The sequence below is a fragment of the Elgaria multicarinata genome, chromosome 15 (assembly GCF_023053635.1).
Source record: "Elgaria multicarinata webbii isolate HBS135686 ecotype San Diego chromosome 15, rElgMul1.1.pri, whole genome shotgun sequence".
In the NCBI taxonomy this organism is placed as follows: Eukaryota; Metazoa; Chordata; class Lepidosauria; order Squamata; family Anguidae; genus Elgaria; species Elgaria multicarinata.
In genome coordinates this window covers 31,370,342-31,382,558 of record NC_086185.1, presented here as the reverse complement: position 1 = coordinate 31,382,558, position 12,217 = coordinate 31,370,342, and positions in this window count along the sequence as shown.

Below are 12,217 nucleotides of genomic sequence, written 5' to 3'. Positions count from 1 at the left end.
AGTTGGGAAGGCACATCACACCCGCGCACTGGAGTGCCTCTTCTGTTGAGTCACTGCTCTCAGGCAGTCACCGACCCTCTCGAGTGTTATTCAGGCTGCGTCCGACTCAGACATCTTCTCAACTAACGGAGCGTTCCAGTCACATATCAGAACTGCATCCCTACTCCTTCCCTGTTCGAGCATTTAGCAGTAGCAGATAAATAAACCAACATCAATCACCCGCGTATGGCAGCATGATCACCTTACGGGACTCATTTCCTCTCAAAATACACAAGCTTCATTTCCTTGCATCTCCCCTTAAATGTTAATGTCTGCATTTTACATAAACACTGTTTGTACTTGAGGAGGAAAAGGATAGACTCGGGTGACTGTAGGTGCCATGGGAATGCCAACCAGCTGGCCTGCATTCCCTGCCGGTCCGTGTGGTTAGGCCTGATGCTAATGGATCAGGTTGGGATATCAGCCACACTGCTGGGGAGATGCTGTCTGCTGCTGGTACTGATTAGAACTTCCACCAAAGGTCCACCTAAAGCAAAATTCAAAGCAAATGCAGGAGGGGCCTCCGCCACAAGTGAAACAGCCGAGGGATTTTGGAGGAAGTCCAAAATACTTTCAGGGAACAGCAATTTTGCACAAAGGGTCCCACACACCCATTACCTGCCACCATCAAACTTTTCCAAAAGGAAATTTCAAAGTGAATTTGGTGATTCCTTATCAGTTGAGGGAAGCCACATAGGTTTAACTACCTCAGGGTAACTCATTTGTGTGGCATTCTGTGTTTCTTCCTTTGCTTATCCTCCTTACACATTGAGGTATCCAAATAAATTTCGGTACACGTGTTCAGGACCTAATTCTACGTTTTGAGATCAAACATCAGCTCAACATTAGTATGCAGCCTCAAAGCACTGTGCGGCGTTTGAGTTAAGCATATAGTTTGCAAGATGCTGTATAGCTGGGATGGGCAGACTTTGGGTTTGCAGGATCGACTTCTTTTTTGCCAAAACTTTGGGAGCAACCTGCCAGGGCCAGTTGTAAAATGGCTGCTGGAAGGTGGAAACAGACACAAATGGTAGCTTGGGGAAGAACAGGTGACAAAATTTGCATATGTTGATTTATGTGTATATACAAATATTAAAATAATTACTAGAACAAGCAAGCCAATTAGTTTCCCATCGAAATGTAATCCTCTTCAATAAATCACCCCTTAATAAACTAAATTCAACTTAAATTATTTTATTCCCTGAATATCCTATCTAATAATCCAGTTCACCCACAAATACATCTGTGACGACACCGACCTCACACAGAAGGCCTTGCCTGGCACACCCTTCTCAAGCCAAGCGCTGCCTCTTGAAAAGCCTGCGGAAAGGGTAAAACCAACACAACCTCTCCCCTATACGTGAGGGGGGAAAGTAAAGGGTTTTGGCAAATAGGTTCTATTACTGAGGAACTGGACAGCAGGTGTATTGGTAGATGTTTTTACACTGTGTAATATAACAGGTAATAAATCCGAGCTGCGTAGTTTGTGGTAACAAAACACAAAGTAAAGTTTATTGAAATTTAACAAATCTGCATATTTTTATATTCAAAACAACAATCCCAAGTCCCTTAAAATTCCATCTCTTCTCACTCCAAACACTCTCACAAAGCACAAGCCAGAGGAAAACCCCAGACTTCAAACCAAACTAACCACCCTAAACTAACTCACAATCCCCTCAGCCACCCTATTTATACTCCTCCTGCCCCCCTCTCTCAGCATCATCAGACACACCCACTTAGTCAAACATTCTGCACTCACTAGACATATATAACTTCCAGACATACCTAAGGGACAGAAAGGTGGGTGTCGCCACAACATCACTCATCTAGATCCTGCCCCAAATCAATCCCTCCAATTACCCCTCAGTCTAGGCACTTCCTCGGTGCCCTCAGCTTCAAAGGAAAGGGGTGGGGAACCCAATATTTATCTAATTTGCTTGTACCAAGAAGTGCAGCACACACACACACACACACACACACACACACACACACACACACACCATAAAGGCAGTACAAACACTGAGAAGGGGAAGACCTGCAGGCAGTAAAGGGACTTTCCACCCACACAGCTGAACATCGGAGGCTATCTGAACGAACGCCTCCACCCATTTGTACCTGCCCAGACACTAAGGTCATAGAATAGAATCATAGAATAGCAGAGTTGAAAGGCGCCTACAAGGCCATCGAGTCCAACCCCTGCTCAATGCCTGAATCCACCCTAAAGCATCCCTGACAGATGCTTGTCCAGCTGCCTCTTGAAGGCCTCTAGTGTGGGAGAGCCCACAACCTCCCTAGGTAACTGATTCCATTGTCATACTGCTCTAACAGTCAGGAGGTTTTTCCTGATGTCCAGCTGGAATCTGGCTTCCTTTAACTTGAGCCCGTTATTCCGTGTCCTGCACTCTGGGATGACTGAGAAAAGATCCTGGCCCTCCTCTGTGTGACAACCTTTGAAGTATTTGAAGAGTGCTCTCATGTCTCCCCTCAATCTTCTCTTCTCCAGGCTAAACATGCCCAGTTCTTTCAGTGTCTCTTCATAGGGCTTTGTTTCCAGACCCACAACGTGCACGTGGCCCATTCAGTGGGCTGATCCCACTGCAGGAGATAGCAGCAGCTTCTGTCTTTAAAAATAAGTTAGACTTACCCGGGTGGTTTGGGGGGTTTTGAAACGTGAAGAAGGCTAGAAGAGGCTGGAAGCAGACGACAACGTGAGAAGGGGCCATGAAAATCCGTGAGTGCCCAGTAACGAGCGTGTAATAAGACGCTCGTCTGGTGGAGCTCTAAGAATGCCACAAAGCCCAAGTTTTGTGCCACCACCCACCATGCAGGTTTGTAGTTAATACACCCAAAACCAACATTGTCGTATGACCTCAAAACCTGCGCCTGAGGTGATAGGAGAATGGGGAAATGTTCACATTCACCAGGCACACCTAACTGTATGTCTTTTTCATACTCTGGGAGCAAGCACTTAAGCTCAGGATTTGGGGCACAAAAGCAAAACTTTGGCATATATTTGGAGGATATCTTAGTTTTTGGGCTTCGCGGTTAACGGAGCCTGACTGGCTTCCTCCCGCTAGAGGTTTGCATTACAGCCTTAAAGCCACCGCAACACCTGCCACAACCATGGCTCAATCTCAGCCTGATGTGCCCCCCACAGGAAGTGTGAGAATAAATGGGAGGAGTGGGGTGAGGAGAACCATGTCTGCTACCGTGAGTTGCTTGGAGGAAAGGGTGGGATTAAAATGGCATTCCTAAAAGGCCACCCGGTGAGCTTCATGGCTGTGCTGCATTTTCAACCTGGATTCCCTCGCTTCTCGTTGCTGGCTCACGTGTGTCCTCCTGCTTCATGTTAAACCAGAAAACAATACTTAATTTCTTTGCTTTTATGGCTGATGTTGGAGGGAATTCTGGAGTGTAGACAACCAGTCTTTTATGCACGTTAAAGTGATTTATAGTTTGCCAGGTTCATGGTGCATGTGGGACCATGTCTGTCTGGTTCAGGGAGGGGCCCGGGGGCTGGGTGTGATGGCTGCAGCAAAGATTTGTAGACACCAATGAATGGGGCAAGTCCTCATTCCAGCTTGGGTTGCCAAATGATCCCCCTCTGGCCTTGCTTGGTTGCAGGCTCGAGGAACACGCACACACACCCTTCAGACGCAGTCACCACGGGATCTCTCTGCAGGGCCTTCTTTGGGTAGGTTAGTACATTGTCTGTGTACATTTAAAGTAGGTAAATCATAACAGAAAAGGAGAGAGGCTAGCAAAGGTGTCAGTTTCTGATGTCACACTCCTGTGTTTGTCTCTAGCAAAATCTTTTAGCAAATCGGTCTTTTCTCCCCTGCCAGAAGATAGTATCTTCTGGGTGACCAGATGACCTGGAAAACCCCGGAGACCTCCGGAAAAATGGAGATTTCTGGGGCAACTGGGACTGGGGCCCAATTTACTGGGGAAAAGGGCTGGAGGATGCATTTCCGGACTTCCAGGAATGCGTCCTCCAGGCCCCCCCCTCCCCAGCGCCAATCTGGCCTTCTCCTTGGCTGGTGCGATCGCACCGCAAGGAGAAGGCCAAGGGGAAGGGGCGGGCTGAGGGCGCATTCCCAGACTTCCGGGAACACGTCTTCCAGTCCTCCCAGGACCGATCTAGGCTTCTCCTGGGCTGGTGCGATCGTGCTGGCTGAGGGGTGCCTGCATTGTGCCTGCATCGGCCCTGGGAGGTGGGGATCGGCCCTGCAAGGTGCTAAGACAGGAAGAGAGATCTCTGTCCCCTTTCCACCATTACCCCTCTTTCTTTCTCTATCATGTCTCCCCTCAATCTTCTCTTCTCCAGGCTAAACATGCCCAGTTCTTTCCGTCTCTCTTCATAGGGCTTTGTTTCCAGACCCCTGATCATCCTGGTTGCCCTCCTCTGAACACGCTCCAGCTTGTCTGCATCCTTCTTGAATTGTGGAGCCCAGAACTGGACGCATGTTGGTAGGCATGCCCCCTTGAGGGCTGGACATGTTGTCCTCCTTTTTGGTTTCCAAAATATGGTCAGCCTAGAAGATACTTTTTTTCTTCCTTTAAAGAAGAAGAGGGGAGGGGAGGAGAGAACACTGCATAATTGGTATTGTTCCCAACGTATGGTGTGGAAAGTCTTTATCAAAAACTGCTTGGGGCATCTTTACTACTACAGCTCACCTTGATAAAGAGTTTACGCAAAACCACTTTCTCTTTTGTTCTTGGTTTTTTTTGTTCCTGTTATTGATCTTTGTATCTTCGTTGCTTTCCGTTAAGGGCCCTCTTTTTGTGTTTTTCCATGACCCCCTCCCCCATGACTCATGCCATCTGCGCATCTGCATTGCCTACACTGAACAGTTCTAAAAATAGCTTCCGGACATACATGTGAGTACCATGGATCACCCCTATTAGTTTCAGCCATGAGTGGAAGGTGGCTAACATCAGCCTTGTCTTTATCTCAGAGGCTCAAGGTAAGGGGCTGATGGTGGAGGAAGGAAGATAATCCAATTAGGCGTGACCCGAATCTTTTGGATGAGACTTTCATAGAATCATAGTGTAGTAGAGTTGGAAGAGCCCAAAAGGCCATCGAGTCCAACCCCCTGCTCAATGCAGGAATCCACCCTAAAGCATACGTGACAGATGGTTGTCCAGCTACCTCTTGAAGGGCTCTAGGGTGGGAGAGCCCACAACCTCCCTAGGTCTTTGGTTCCATTGTTGTACTGCTCTAACAGTCAGGAAGCTTTTCCTGATGTCTAGTTGGAATCTGGTTTCCTGTAACTTGAGCCCATTATTCCGATTCCTGCACTCTGGGATGATCGACAAGGGATCCTGGCCCTCCTCTGTGTGACAACCTTTCAAGTATTTGAAAAGTGCTATCACGTCTCCCATCAATCTTCTCTTCTCCAGGCTAAACATGCCTGGTTCTTTCAGTCTCTCCTCATAGGGCTTTGTTTCCAGACCCCTGATCATGGTGAGGTCCATCGCATACACAGAAAAAGGTTAGCCACTAGTCCTGGAAAACACTGAGGTAGGTACAAGGAGAGGTGTAAAGGAATAGGTTTCCTCTTCTCTTCTGATAGACAAGAGAAATTGGAGTGGGGTTGTGGGGAGAATCCCATCCTCTGCATGTGACCTGACAACTACTCTAGAAAGCAGAACGGGTGCATGGGGTTCTCAAAGGGACAGGTATTTTAAAATCAAGCCTTCTCATAGTTATATAGACACAATCATGTGCGTCACCATAGCCAATGAAGTCAACTGTCAAGGGGTCCCTCAAGGTGAAGGAGAGGCAGCTGCTAGGGAGAACAAAGGGCAGCACGGAAATGGTAGGAATGTTGGCGAAGGGAGGAACATTTCCTCATCAGTCTCATTAGGTGCGTCAAACGAGCCACGTTCAGAGCGAACATCAAAATGAGAGAACTTTTAATGCATCTCCCCAGCAACAGCAACCCTTCACATGTCTATATTTCTGAGAGTACTTTATGTACATTATCCCTCCGTAATGAGCAGTCAAGAGCATCACCCTTATATGCCGATTGGAGGCTAAGAGGTGGCAGCTTCTCCTAAGAGCCACCGAGAATATTTGTGGCTGAAGTAAGACGTGAACCCAGGATTTCCAACTCACACAGTTCGTGCTCTTTGCCACTACTCTACTTTGATGCTGATGAAGATGTCTGTTGTCCTTAGACATTACTATGGGCAGTAAAAATGTTGTGTTGGGGTGTCTGTATGTGAGACACATACTTTGGGGAGTGACACGAAATGGCAAAGGTTTTCTTGATTTCTTTCTTTGAAATGAACAGTTTCTTTGAACAGTTTCCTTGATTTCTTTCTTCTCATTATCTGAATTGTATTTGGATTTATTACACGATTAATAAAAAACATTATGTCAAGGAAGCACAGGCTTAAGATGTGCTTCTTTTTTCAAGTGCAAGGAGGATACTCGAGGAGGAGGAGGAGGAGGAGGAGGAGGAGGAGGAGGAGGAGGAGGAGGAGGAGGAGGAGGAGGAGATGATGAAAACAGGCCTGTTCTTTGTAAAACCCGATAAAAACAAAATTAAAGTGTAATGCACTTTTGGGCCAGCCCTGTGACTTCTTAGACCAACACGGCATCCTTCTCCCAGCCTCCCACGAGTGCTAAGCAGCTGAGCCAGGCCAGTGGTCAGCTGCCCCCTTGGAAAAGGAAGGAGCGGAAAGGCCAGCCAGGCGGTCTGACCCGCAGCCGTCTGCCCAGCTCTGCCCTTGCCTGAGCGCCAGCTATTAAAAAGAAGCTGCAGCCCTTATAACTCCACTTAACAGGCTCAAATCAAATTTAATGAATGATCATTAACCAGGGACATTTCAGATGAGAAAATTGTTTTAGGAACGAGCAATTAAATTCTAACACTTAGATCACGTAACTCATTTCTAATTAAACTCACAGTAAATTATGGCAATGGTATTTATTTTTTAATGAGAAATAAAACCGAGGAGAAATTACAGCCCTTCAAAAATAATATCGAAAGATTGGGGTGGGGAGGTGGGGGTTAAGGTAATATGCAAAGAAAAGAAAAGAGGATATAAGCAAAAGAAAGGAAGAGTAAAATTACAAGGTATTTTCTAGGAAGTAGCACCAATCAATCAATTAGTCAATCAATGGCTTATTGTCTTGTCTGTGGGGTATACTCATAAAAAAGACCAAAAAAAACCAAAACAAAATATACATATTAAAATAAGTAAGTATACAAAACAGAAATCCTCAAACTATCACACATCTTTCAAGCCACCTATCTACCACATGGATGTTCATCCACCCTCTTGCTCTGCAGCTGATATCTCCTCATTTTTTAAATAAGTAATAGTCTATTGTCTGGATCAGACTTAAGAACTTGGCAGAATTGTGTGTGGAGCTGAGACCTGCCAACTTTAGGAACAAAACTTTAGAAGAAGTATGATCAACCATTGAGGTCCTACTCAGGCGTGTGGCCATGAAAAGGACTCAGTTGGCAACCAGGCACGAGGGACAGGGGCTCTCCCACAAGAGGCCCCACTTTTGTGGGACAGAGGGCCAACTGCGGTGTGCTGACCCCCACCTCTGCAGATTTATTTATTTATTTATTTATTTATTTATTACATTTTTATACCGCCCAATAGCCGAAGCTCTCTGGGCGGTTCACAAAATGCCACGAAGAGCCTCAAGGACCACTCCGTTTGCTGCGGATTCTCATAAACAGACTTTATGGGGCTGCTGATGGTTTCAGCTGTAATTATTCATGTGATTTTCTTATTTCACTGGGCTGGACGTTTGCTGTTTTATTATTACTGCTGGTTTTTAATCGTTGTTCTCTTTGAAGTTTATTGTTATTTAAGTTTTATACTGATCCGAGAAGCCACCTTGAGAGAGTTTCTACTGGAAGTATTGCACAAGTCACGTGACTCGACTGGGTCTCCAAGTCAGTGATTTGAAAATGGCCCAGCTCTGCTTGGACCAATCTGGATGCTATGCACTTGGACTCAAATCCATAAACCTGAAGCTTTCTGCCATCCATTTCCCCCTGTTTGTCAGAGGTGTATGGAATTTGCAGGTGTTGTAGCCCTTTAGGAGGGGATTTATGCCTGCTCCCTCACAAAAAAAGTGTTTTTTTAAAAAAAGTATAGGGGCTTTTGTGCTATGCAATTATATCTATCTATCTATCTATCTATCTATCTATCTATCTATCTATCTATCTATCTATCTTAACAATGGGGCAAAAATCTGCCTGGGCCCACAAGGGTTGTGGCTGGAGGATTTTCACCCCATGGCTGCTTTGATGGCAAAGGGTCCACAAGTCCTGGCCGAACTCAGAGTTGATGGGAGAGAAGATATTCAAGGTCTCTTCCTCATAATACAGGAAGCAACCATTAAGCTTGAGCTTATGGTTTACAGCTCACTCAACCAATTTCTAAAATATGCAGGTTGACAATGACATTGAGTCCAACCCCCTGCTCAATGCAGGAATCCACCTTCAAGCATCCCTGACAGATGGTTGTCCAGCTGCCTCTTGAAGGCCTCTAGTGTGGGAGAGCCCACAACCTCCCTAGGTCATTGGTTCCATTGTCATACTGCTCTAACAGTCAGGAAGTTTTTCCTGATGTCCAGCTGGAATCTGGCTTCCTGTAACCTGGGCCCATTATTCCGTGTCCTACACTCTGGGAGGATCGAGACGAGTTCCTGGCCCTCCTCTGTGTGATAATCTTTCAAGTATTTGAAGAGTGCTATCATGTCTCTTCTCAGCCTTCTCTTCTCAAGGCTAGTCTTAGGCTAATTTGAGGGTGTTCATGGGGGTAGGGGTCAAGCAGGATATGACACTTTGAAAACGGTTTGAAAACTCCATACTGCATGTGTCCTGGGGCACATCTAAACAGGCTCTTTAAATCGGCTTGCCTCCTCATTTTCCTGTTGTTCATCACATGACGCAGCCGCAAAGTCGCTGCAGTGCCAATGTATAGCCCCCAAAATGTGCATATTCGTACCTCCAATTATACAACGACTTTTCCAAAACCTTTGTGTTTACCCTGCTTTATCCCTTATGTGTCGCTCTGTGTGTGTGTGTGTGTGTGTGTGTGTGTGTGTGTGTGTGTGTGTAAATTCGGCTTTTGTGGGCGTAGCTTTGAGGGCAGGATAAAGTGATGTCATGTCTTGCCCATTTCCTGCCACACGTCTCACTTCCCAGACCTCTCTCATACCTGCCCGTTTCTGCAAGCGAGGTTGTAGTTATGGGGACCAATTTCAATGGAAATAAAAGGGGGTTCAGTCGGCAGAGCTGTCTGCCTTTGTATTGTTTGGGTAGACGGCACCTCACATCATGTAAACTCTATTTAAAGAGAGAGTACTTAAGGGGGTAGACTGGGCACTCGATGGTATACACGATGCTGTGCAGATTGGTAGACCGGGCCGTAGATCGTTAGACCAGACCACCGCTTCACGAAAGAATTGAAGGGAGATGAATCGGTAGATGGGAGCGATTGCCATTTTGGGTACCAAAGTGTGCACATCCTGCAGGTATCAGATGCAAAGGATCGCGAGATCATGGTCAAGATTTGGCCATCGGGGGTGTACCTTCCCCAACATTATGGGTAGAACTTTGACAGCACCATTTCATTTTATCTTCCTTAGTTCTTTAATATAAGTAAATCTCGGTATGCAGATTTTAAATTATATGTTTAGCCATCTGGGTGTGCAGGCTGTACCCTTGTATGTGCATATATGCAGAGGTGCGCATAAAGAACGATACTTTTTTAAAAAAGGTTCCCACCCACATGGAGCAACTTCACTCCGCAAGGGCTCATATGACAGGATCCCCCCCCCCTTATATTGAAGCAATAACGCGCTGTAGCTGCTGCAGTATGACCATGTGGGAGGAGAATCAAATCACAGAAAATGCAGGTTAAAAAATAATGAGGCGCAATCCCGGCGACTTATAGATGACCACCTGGGCCCCAACAGTTGTCACTACTGTTATAAACCATTTTAAAGCAGTAGTGTAGAACTTTTTTGCCAGGGGTTTTTTGTTTGTTTGTTCATTTTTGTTGTTGTTGTTTTGGCTTCTTTCAAGAACAGGGATTTACTCAAGTCTGCACAAGGGAAATTTCATTTAATTGTGTTTCGGTTAGAGTGAAGGGAGGACAGAGGATATCGTGTAAGATTTATTTAGGCTTCTAGCAGCACTGCGCTCCAATGTGTAATACTGCAACTGAACTGTTATGAAAGGGGGCAGGTTCTGGGACTGTGCCCTTCTTCTTGTTACTGTCACCTAACGATCTTGCAGCATGATGCAACTGGGGCATGATGTCAGTCAATCCAGTTGGATCCGGAACTGCCGGTACGAAGGGCTGCATCACAGCATCCAAGGCTCTGCAGATAGTCCTTAGTAGGGATGTGCTCCGCTCCGATTAGGAGCGTAGAAGCAGTAGCGGATTGGCCTGCTCCGCCTTACCCAGAGGCGGAGTAGGAGCGGACCGCGGACCCCCTAGAAGCAAGGCGAAGAGAAGCGACCATTTTTCGGAGCTCCGAGTTCAGTCGGAGCGCTCCGGTCGCCATCTTGAAAACATTTCGCCATAGGATTGCATTGCGGCAAATAATCGCGCATAACTACGTTGTTTTTGAAGCTATCGTTCTGGAAATTCTTGTGCACAGAGAGTCGTGGATGGGGGTCATTTTGAGACCACTCTCACCTCTCTGCGTGCTGTGGTTCACGTGCAATATTTTTTTAAAAATCGGGTCAACCGCGGGGCTCAAACTGCGTTTCGGCTTTTCGCCCATAGGATTGCATTGAGGGAAAGAATCGGGGATAACTGGGGGGGGGTTTAAGCTATCGTTCTGAAAATTCTTGTGCACAGAGAGTCGTGGATGGGGGTCATTTTGAGACCACTCTCAACTTTCTGCGTGCTGTGGTTCACGTGCAATATTTTTTTAAAAATCGGGTCAACCGCAGGGCTCAAACGGCGTTTCGGCTTTTCGCCCATAGGATTGCATTGAGGGAAAGAATCGGGGATAACTGGGGGGGGGGTTAAGCTATCGTTCTGAAAATTCTTGTGCACAGAGAGTCGTGGATGGGGGTCATTTTGAGACCACTCTCAACTTTCTGCGTGCTGTGGTTCACGTGCAATATTTTTTTAAAAATCGGGGTTTGGGTTTTTTTTTTTTATTATTATTATTTTTTTGGAAGCGATGACAGGCACATTCAACTCCCAATCCTGATGAGAATTCATCTCCTCAGAAAGCATCCTCCTCCAATCCCAGCGTTGGAGGGGGGACTAAGGCAGACCCACCCTGAGAACTTTCTGTTTTGTGTCTCTTTGTGGGTTGGCGTTCGTGGAGGGAACACTTACTTAGCTAGTGCTCCTGCTTTGGAGATAGATTAATTTAATATAGGTTTAGTTTGGCGCGTGTGTGTGTTTGTTTGCTTCTTTCTGACTTGTAGCTTAGTTTGCCCTGTGTTTTCCCCTTACTTTGATTTAATATAAACTTTATTTTTGAATTTTGGAGTGTGTGGTTGGGTTGGTTGCCCCCCCCCCTTCCCTGTATTAAAGCCTGACTGTTCTGCTTTTGTGAAAGCTTTCTTTTGAAAGCATACACACACTTTTTGTCCCATTTCCCTACATTTATATTCTTAAACATATTTTATTATATTCTTTCACATAGTCCATTAGTATATATTCTCATACATATTATATTAGTATTCATATTTTGTTCTTCTTATAGTAGTGGTTGGTTCTTTTTCCCCCTCCCCTCTCTTAAATCCTGATTGTGTTTCCTTCTATCTTCTATATACCAAATATACCAAAAAAATTGGATTCTCTTTTTCTTCTCTGTGTAACTTCGACGGAGTGGGCTGCTTTTGTCAAGTTCAACAGGCAGCCACAGATTGAGCATTTTGGGGAAAGCATACGCACACCATTTCCCTATTCTTAAACATATTATTATTATATTCTTTGACATAGTCTTAGTAGTCTATTAGTATACATTCTCATACATATTAGTAGTAGTATTCATATTTTGTTCTTCTTATAGTAGTGGTTGTCCCATTTCTTGTCCCATTTCCCTACATTTATTAGTAATATTCTAAAACATATTATTATATTCTTGTAGATATTCTTAGTAGTATATTCTCATACATATTAGTAGTAGTATATTTTATTGTTCTTGTCCCATTTCCCTACA